The 9,528-nt window shown below is 45.9% G+C and overlaps 1 protein-coding gene across 16 annotated transcripts in view; it reads right to left on the reverse strand.

Moving 5' to 3' along the window:
* INPP4A (inositol polyphosphate-4-phosphatase type I A) overlaps positions 1-9,500 on the reverse strand; it is a 134,893-nt gene extending 125,393 nt beyond the window's left edge. For 4 of the 16 annotated variants that reach the window (XM_072768057.1, XM_072768049.1, XM_072768056.1 and 1 more), the window contains exon 1: positions 9,336-9,494. The gene's annotated coding sequence lies outside the window, so the exon portion shown is untranslated. Of the gene's footprint in view, positions 1-8,957; positions 9,138-9,335 lie in introns of those variants that run through there. The other 12 variants (XM_072768045.1, XM_072768046.1, XM_072768035.1 and 9 more) reach the window with 8 other exon arrangements.
* Positions 9,501-9,528: the final 28 nt, after the last annotated feature.

The raw sequence follows: 9,528 nt of genomic DNA on the forward strand, positions 1-9,528 counted from the left end.
AATGTAAATTTAGGAATACACAGTGTGTTCAACTTCAAAAACTACAAGGTTTCCTGCAACCTAAGATAATGGAAAAGGCTCCATATGTTTTTACCTGCCACCTTTATTATTAAAGAAAGTTCTAAATGGTATTTGGGATGGGGGTGGGGAAGATGGAAAAAATAATAGGAGGCTCTTTCCTGCTATAGTTCAAGAATTCTAATGAATTGGTATGGCAATGACTGTAGGGCAGTGAACTTTCCCCAAAAGGAAAGTTCTAGAGGACCCCATCACAAACTTTAGAAGTGCCGTATTAACATTGCTTAGTGACAGATGGTAATGGCACTTATCATGGTGAGCACTGAATAATGCACAGGATTACTAAATCATTATGTTGTACACCTGAAACTAATATAACACCTATATTAATTATACTTCAATTTAAAAATTCATAAGTCTTTAAAAAAGTATTTCCAATAACATATAAGCAAGCTGAGTGGCTTACCCATCATTCCCTCCTCTTCAGAACCAGAGGAGTAACAATGTTTGGAGGATTCTGGGGTATCTCAACATTTCTTGGCAGGCTGCAACCCTGGAAAGTAGCTAAGATATCTCATCTTAGAGAATTTTCAAATATTATAAATCCCATTTTTCTTCCACAGAGAAACTTTCTAAAGCATGGACATGACTTGAAGGATATTGAGAAAACTGAATACATTTTTTAAAATGGGGGCAAAAATGGGAAAAACAAGGTTATCAAGACCATAGAATTGAGAGGAAAAACACTGAGTCTCGCACAGGATAGTAACTTGCCAACTGCACCGGCCCAGAGCATCACAGTGCACAATCTCCTACTTACATTATTTAACTCACATAACCCTTTGTGAGCCAGACCATTCCCCCATTTCCCAGAGAAGAAAGCTGATTTAGGTTCAGGTCTATCACTTTTTCTTCTCATAATCCAAGTTGTCCCCCTCAAAACCAGACACAGACACCCCAAAGATATGCATGTTTTGTGACACAAACCAGACGAACACCTGCATTAATGTATAACACATGCATCCTAAAGGCAACCAAAGTAACATGGAAATTGTCCTGTTAAGCCACAAAGGATTGCAGAGGGAATCACAGGTAGCAATGGCTCCAACAGGGCCGGCTTCAAAACAAGGTGGATTCAGATACCAACCTATTCGTCTCATTCCCTCTCTCTCACTCTCTTGGTGTAGGCAGACATGCTGATCCACCCTGTTAGGAGAAGGAGGGGTCAGGTATCCAGAGTTAACTTGCAAGCCTCTGACAAATCCATCCATTCCCTGCCATTGCCTCCCCATCACTCAGAGTAGCCGTCCCAAGGATCCTTAACATCACCAGGAGGATCTGGCCCAGGTGGTCAAACACCACAGACAGTAAATTGGAGCAAGACCACAACATCTACACCTTCTGTCCTGCTGTCTTCCTGGGCTCCAGCTTCATTCCCACTGGTCCACACTGCTAAAAGTCCCCTTTCAGATCAGCAGTTCTCCATTTATGGTGAGTCATAGACCCTTCCCACCCCATCTCTTCCTCAGGTGCTCTTCCTCAGCAATTAGCACTGATGTGGTACAGCAGAGACTTCTTGGGTTAGGATGAACCTTGAAAAGTCAAGAAAACCTAGAAATACTTTGGAAAGCCTTGAAAAGTCAAGAAAATCCAAAATATCTCAGCTCACTAGTTTCTGGAAAAATCTGAAACACTGAACTATTTTGAGCTCAGAAATCATATCATGAAGGTGGCTATTTCTCTTCACCTAAAAGTTGGAGTTGCACTTGCAAAAAGGTCACACTGGGCGGAGCCAGAGAGAACTATAAACTGCCACTGAAAGGAGTCCCTTAGGCTGTCTCCAGGGCAATTCCTGAAGCATTCCCAAGTCCCTACTAACTGTACCATTTTCTACTTCTTTCTGAGCAAGGAGTAGCAGAGTAAGCACACTCTACACATCAGAACCTACTTCCAGAATAGCTCTGGAGAGTGAGTCATAAGGGCCAGACTAGATCTTCAGCAGCTGGCCCAGGGGACTCCCATCCCCACTGGGCCAGAGACAGAACCTGGGGCTGGGAGGTCACCATGTTGCTTCCTTTTAGTCCTGCATGGAGGATGTGAGCCACTCTCAGAGAAGCTGGAGAGGCTGCAGGCATGGAGGCTGGGAAACAGCTGGGCCAGTGAACTGGGGCACAGGCCACGGGGGGCCATGAAGAGCAAAGACACCCACAGGCTCCTCTGTTTACACTACGGGCTGACCACCCAACACTCATTCTCCCTTCTTCCTACTCTGGGAATAAGCCTCTCTGGATTCAGGAAAAGCCAGCCCCATCTCCAGGTGAGGAATGGGGGTGTTCCTGATTAGACTATGAACAATTCTCAAACTGGAGCTTGCATCAGAATCACCTGCAGGGCTTGCTAAAACAGAGCGCTAGGCCCCATCCCAGAGTTTCTAATCCAGTAGGCTGGGGAGGGGCCTGAGCCTGCACATCTAATAAGTCTCAGGGGATGCTGATGCCGTTGGCCTGGGGCCCAGACACCGAGGAACACTCTTAAGCCAATCAGCACACAGCACTCTCACAGCCTCCGGCCTTGGGTCCTGGGGAAGCCACGTGGTCCTCACTGCTCCCACAGACCAGAGGGATAGCTGGTAGGGGCTGTGGCCAGGGAGGGGCTGGTGTCAGGAGCCAGGAAACACACAGTTCCACTGACCATAAGGACCATCTCATCAACATGAGAAGGCTGATTCTGGGATGATACCAGCAGTGATGGCCAGAGAGAGAAGAATCTACGTCCTTGTTGAAACTGCAAAACTGTTGATAGAGCAGAACTCCAGTTCTAGGAGATTAATAAATGAACTGTCTACTTGGCAGCCAAAAGCACCCCAAGAGACACACCCCACAATCCAGGAGACTCTTGAACCGGGCATCCCTGTTTTCTAAAAGGACCCTCCTCTTCAGAAATGTATACCTGCCACTTCCAGAATCTGTACACCTAGGTCATCCTGCTTGAAAACTCTAACTGGTGGGTTAGAGGATGAACCATTTGAAATGCAGGCAACACGGGACAAGGGAAGGAGTCCCACATCCTGGAGTGAATGAATTTTATCAGACGGCAGCTGACCCCAGCAGTGGAAGGGCCACTGTGTAAGGGCGTGGTGGACAGGAAGAGTGGCAGAGGATTTCAGACCTCAGAATTCTACCTAGTAAGGGCAACAGGAAGGGCACTGCGCCAACTCCAGGCCAGGAGAATTAGCAGATGTCTGAGGGGAAAGGCTCTGATCCCAGGAAGGGAGCCGCAAGGCGCCAAATGCTTTCCTCCAGACATCCTGTCCCAGGGGACACCCCTCCGTCTTTCTGACTCCATACCAGAAAATGGACTTGTCTTTATCACCGTAGACACTCCCCCAGAGACTTCCTGCTTCTAAGGCCTTCACCAGGGGAACTTTCAGATTCCACCCAGAAAGGGTTGCTGCGTTTCACCTGCCCTAGGTGCAGGACTGTGAGCAAACACCAGGAGCCGTCTGGGTGGGCTGGCAGGCATGTGAAAGAGCATGCGTAAGGTGTGCACAGAGACCATATTGACGAGACAAACACATGGCACCCAGGGGCCCTGATTCCCCATTTCCCAGCCAGCTTATGAAAAAGGGATGGTGAAACCTGAAGAGAAAAGGCTGCTCTGGGGGATCCCTGGGTGGCTCAGCGGTTTGGCGCCTGCCTTTGGCCCAGGGCGTGATCCTGGAGCCCCGGGATCGAGTCCCGCATCGGGCTCCTGGCATGGAGCCTGCTTCTCCCTCTGCCTGTGTCTCTGCCTCTCTTTCTCTCTCTGTGTCTATCATGAATAAGTAAATAAAATCTTTAAAAAAAAAAAAAAAAGAAAAGGCTGCTCTCATTCCAACTTCCACACTGCCCACACGAACTCATCAGAAAGGTTCCCGTCCCTGAGTGCTGGCAGGCACAGGTGTCATTCCAAGCACTTGAGGTGTATTAACTCATCCAACCCCCTAACAAGCCTCTGCAGTTGCAGATGAACAAACCAAGATACAAAAAGATGAAGCTACCTGCCCAAAGTCCCATAGCTGCTGGAGGCTTGCAGGGACTTTGGTTCCAGAGTCCACAATAGTTCTAGAGATAAAAGAAATGGTTTTGAAAGATGTGTATGCATGCTCAAAGTTCCTTCCCTATAAATCAAAATACTAGAAATAGAAGTTATTGATAATCGGGGCTCCAACTAATTAATCCCCATCCCTACATTGACACAATAAAGTAGAATATTTATTTTTTAAATCCTGTGGAAGAAGCTAAGTGATTTAATGGAAATAGCACTAGATCCAGACAGGCCTGGGTCTGAATCCCAGTCCAAGCTCTTCTAACCACTCTTCAGTGGATACCTTAATCACATTTCACTCAGCTGACTCCTCAAGACCACAGCTCACCTTCTAACAAGACCTTGCAGGGGATGCATATAAACACTTGGCCCAGGGCCTGGGATATAGAGGGTGCTCAGAAAATGGTAGTTTCCTCTTCCTCTAGGATGAAAAATATATAATGCTTAAAGGAGATGTCTAAGGCTCCCAGGAATAAAGTATAAAGTTACAGTAACTTCCACAATGTAGTAATATAAAGAATAATCTAATAAGATAAAGTAGGTAAAGGATATACACACATAATGTACAGAAGCAAAAGTATAAGCAAATATGAAAAGGTTTTCAATTTTCTGATAATTTGAGAAATGTAATTAAAATAATAATGCCTTCTTTATCCATTAGATTGGCAAAAATTGACAAGATTTATACTCCTCAGTGTTGGCAGAGTTAAAAAGAAACAGGCAGTTTCACATTCTAATGGAAGAAGTACAAAGTGAAAGCCTCTTGGAAATGGGGGCAATTTGGCAAAGCTGTCCATTTAAAATTGCTCTTTGACCCAGAAATTCTACTTCTAGGGATCCAGAAGACTGAAATATTTGCAAGTATTAACAAATGATTTGTTTGATCATTCAAATGATCATCAAATTAGGATCATCAAATCCTAATGATTTGATTCACAAATTCTTCACTATTTTTATTTTTTTTTTAAGATTTTATTTATTTATTCACAAGAAACACAGAGAGAGAGGCAGAGGGGCCTGATGCAGGACTTGACCCTGGGGCCCTGGGAACACGACCCGAGCTGAAAGCAGATGCTCAACCACTGAGCCACTAGGTGCCCCTCTCCACTACCTTTAGAGTGTGAAATTGGAAATAACCTATATGTCCATTGATAAAGGACAATTAAATAAATTGTGATAAGCATAAACTCTGGAATACAGACCAAAGTCAAAACGAAATAAAAACAAAAACCTTTTCATGCATTAAGTTTAAAATGCAAATCAGAGACAATTTTCTGCAATGTGTAAATGGACACACATATCCACTAAAAAGGCCTAGAAGCAGCAACACCTCAGTAGCAATGAGCACACCTGGAAGCCAGATCTTGGTTTTTAAATACCATTCTCCATTAAAAGGAACAAAGACTCTTTGGAGAAATGGCTAATTCCAGGGCTGGAAGGTGTAAGCTGAGTGTCGAAGGTTTTGCGTCAGAGTGAAGAAGTCCTTCAAGAATGATGAGGACATGTCAAAAGGACATAAGGGGCTCCTGCAGGCCAAGTCTGGGACAATTTTAGCAAAAAAATGAATAATGAGAGTAAGAGACTATAATCTATTGCATTAAAGCAGGAATTCATGAGAGCAGGGGTGTAAATCATAGAATAAACAAGGGAGAAAGAAATGTCCTTCCTTTCAGTACAATTCCCTCTGGTAAGTATAGAAAGAAATATGGAATTAGAAAGCCACCATCTGTCAGCCAGCATAATAACTGGTTCAGGTAAGAATCATCAACGGATTCTAAAACTAGTGAGTCAAAGTATGGGGAGTAACAGTATATTTACAGATTCTCGAGTTATCTTACTATGAGATACATATTAATTACTAAGGGAAAATGGTAATTTTTCTGTAAGGGAACCAGGCAGACACTACCTAAATCAAGTGATCAAAGTTAACGTGACCAGTGAATGGGACTAATCAACAGCATATGCCTCCTCCTGATGGGACATGCTGAGATGGCTGCAGGGTCATCCCTGTGCTACTCTTGCCAAAAGCACATAATCTTAATCTAATCATGAGGAAGCAGGCAAACCCCAATTGGGAGACATTATCCAAAAAAGCAGGTGGCAGTCTTTAAAAATGTCAACGTCATAAAATACAAAGACTCAGTAACTGTTCCAGATGAGAGGACACTAAAGAGACAGGACAATTTGACACAATGTATAATCTTGGATTTTCTTTTGCTCCAAAAGACATTATTGGAGCAACTCACAAAACCTGAAAAAGACCTGTAAGCTAAATAATAGTTTAGTATCAATGTTTGATTTCCTTATTTTTAATAACTATACTGTTATGTAAGAGAATGTCCTTGTTTTTAAGATATACACAATAAAGTAGTTAGAGGTAAAAGGGCATCATGGCTGCAGGTTACCATTAAACAGTTCAGAAAAAAAAGTAATCACCCATAAACAAATACAAGTGAAGGATAGGGACGCCTGGGTGGCTCTGCAGTTTAGCGCTGCCTTTGGCCCGTGGCGTGGTCCTGGCGTCCTGGGATCGAGTCCCACATTGGGTTCCCTGCCTGAAGGCTGCTTCTCCCTCTGCCTATGTCTCTGCCTCTCTCTCTCTCTCTGTGTCTCTCATGAATAAATTAAAACAAAATCTTTAAAAAGAGAGAGAGAGAGAAGGATAAGGCAAATGTAGCAAATGTCAACATTTGGTGAATGTGGGTAAAGCATATCTGGAAATTCTTTGAAATAATCTTGCAACTTTTCAGTAAATCTGAAATACTGTTTTAACAATTAAAAAAAAGCAAGGTGTGCATAGTATAAAAATACAGGTAAATTTCTGTGTATTCGGTTCATGATGGTATTTTCCTTAAAAGCACAAGAAAGACAAAATAAAGCAGGCCTGCTTGGTGTTAATACTGGTCTCCCCAGAATACAGTCTCCTCACAGACCTTCTCTTCCAGAACACTAGAAAAATATGTTTTGAAGGATCTCTCAAGACCAGACCATTAATCAAGTTCTACAAAAGAAGCGACCACATAATCAAGCCTCCTTCCCTGCAGATATGTCCTCTTTTTTCCTCAGTGAAAGCCAAAACATCCTGACACCATGAGTAGCTGATGATGCTGAGGACTTTGCTGGAATACATAATCAATAAAGGAATTTTTCATAAGAAACCAGATCCAACCTCAGTCCAAAGTCTCCTCACCCCTCTGTCTTATTGGATTCTTGAGATGCTGTGGGGTGGGGGTCAGGGGTCTGTTGGTCCCACATGCCTTTCTGTCCATTCCTTGGGTGATTCGAAGATTTGCTGACTGAGCAAAATGTTCCCAGGTAGGCCGCTGGCTAAAGGAACTTGCAGGGTCAGTGGTTCTCTCAGCCATATACACCCCATCTCTCTGGTGCTTTACCATTCACAACAACCTCTTGTGTATATTATTCTATTTCATCCTTTCCTTAAGGCAACCTTTAAAAAAAAAAATCCTAATATTCAGTTTAATAGCAATACAAGAATATATCCAGGTTCCCAAACAATGGCACAAACCTACCCGACTTCAAGTCTAAAGCAGATAAACACTGAGATGGCGTAAGCCTAATGAAAAACTGAGAAGTAAAGCAGCCACTAGAATCAGCAGAGCCAATTCTGATGCTGAAGCCAGGAGAAACAAGCCGTCTTTTCTCCCTGCATCTGTCCAGCTTCCTTTCACTGAAGCCCTGTGTTCAGGGCACACCCTCCCAGGAACTCTGGCTTGTTGCTACAGAGGTGTGTTTACAGGACCCCACAGGGAACAGGGCCTTGCGGGTTTCCATTCACAATCAACAACCACCCCTGGGACAGCATCATGGTCTTCTGACAGCTACCCTCCAACAGAACCACTATACTGGCCTCCCCACGTGGGCACCATCATTCATCTTTCTTCAGAGAAATCGATGAATTGAATCTTCCAGATGTAAACATTTTACCAAAAATCCCCCAAAACCAAGGCCTTAGCCTAGATCCCAAACCAAAATTCCTCTTAAAGAAAGCCTGTTTTCAACCAATGAAAAATCAAGTTTAATTCTAGGACAACCTATTCTATGTGCATTTACCAATGCCAACAGCATCTACATCCCAAAACAAATGGCAGGGCAGGTTCTGTTCTCACCTTTCAGAGTTGAGAAAATTAAGAACCAAAGTTAGCAAGTGGCAGACCCAGGATTCACCCAAGACAGCCTGTTCAGGCCCCACCCCCACTGGCTTGCCCACAGGCCACCCAACCCACCTTGAACCAAGACGAATCCAGCAGAATTTCACTGCAACACTCAAACTGCCACCCCACCCCCTAGTCCCCCGGTTTAGATGCCCTGTGGGCATTTTACTCTTAAGCAGCCTCCCAACCAAAACACCTTCAGTAGCAAAGCAAAAGACGAGAAAATGGGCTTTGCAAATGCTTATACTTCTTTCTCAGCCAGAGAAATACTTTCATGATCTGTCATTATGGATGAACTCGAGGCGGGGAGGAACACAACATTATGTAATGTCAGAGGGCAGACGACAAGGGGAAGGGAAAGCAAGCCCATCCCCGATCCCTTCGCCCACAAAGACATAAATTTACCTTTGACGTTTTGAGTGTTTCAATCTTCTATGGCCTACACATTCATGACTGGCTTTTCCAGAGATGGTCACAGATTCCCTGCAAATTTCTCGGGCCTCAACTAACTGCCTAGCACAGCCAGAAAGAAATAATACACAAAAAGCAAAGATGCCAGAAATATCGGGGGGGGGGGGGGGGGGGAGGAGGTCGGGTGGGCATGGGCCCGCAGAAAAGGAAAGAGTTGAGAGGATGGAGACCAGATGTCCTACTGAGATTGAGATGCATGCTTATTTTTACCCGGTTATGTTTACACCCGAGGCACAGCGAGGCCTTCAGCGTCTGAAGTCACTAGATCCAAGCAAGAGCCAAGACGCGGCCTCGGGGTCGCCGCGTCCTGCATCCTGGCTCCCCATCACCCGCTCCAGCTCCGCACTCCCCTCAGCGCGAGACGGCCCAGGTCTCCTCCTAGCCAGGGGTCGGCCAGGCTTGGATTGTTCTCCAAAGACGCAACCGCCGGCGAACCGCTAGGCTGTCCGATTTCCATGACAACCGCGGGCGCCGTCTCCGTCCGGTGCACCCGGTAGAGATGCGCGCCGCGCCGCGCCCCGCCGGTGCATCCCGGCGCCCGGCTGCCCGCCCCGCCGCGCCGCCCCCCGCCCAGCCTGGCCCACCTACCTGGCGCGCCCCGGCCCGCGGCGCCCGCGCCCTGCTGCCCCGCCGTCCTCGGTCCCGCCGGGCCGCGCGCCCGAGCCCCGCAGCAGTAGCGCCGCCGCTTGGTCACCAAGTCGCGGGCCGTGGCCGGGGTCTGGGTCGTCCTGAGCCGGCCGGCCGCGAACCCGCCGCCCGCGCCGCAACCCGAACTCCGCTG

Source organism: Canis lupus, chromosome 11, assembly GCF_048164855.1.
Source record: "Canis lupus baileyi chromosome 11, mCanLup2.hap1, whole genome shotgun sequence".
In the NCBI taxonomy this organism is placed as follows: Eukaryota; Metazoa; Chordata; class Mammalia; order Carnivora; family Canidae; genus Canis; species Canis lupus.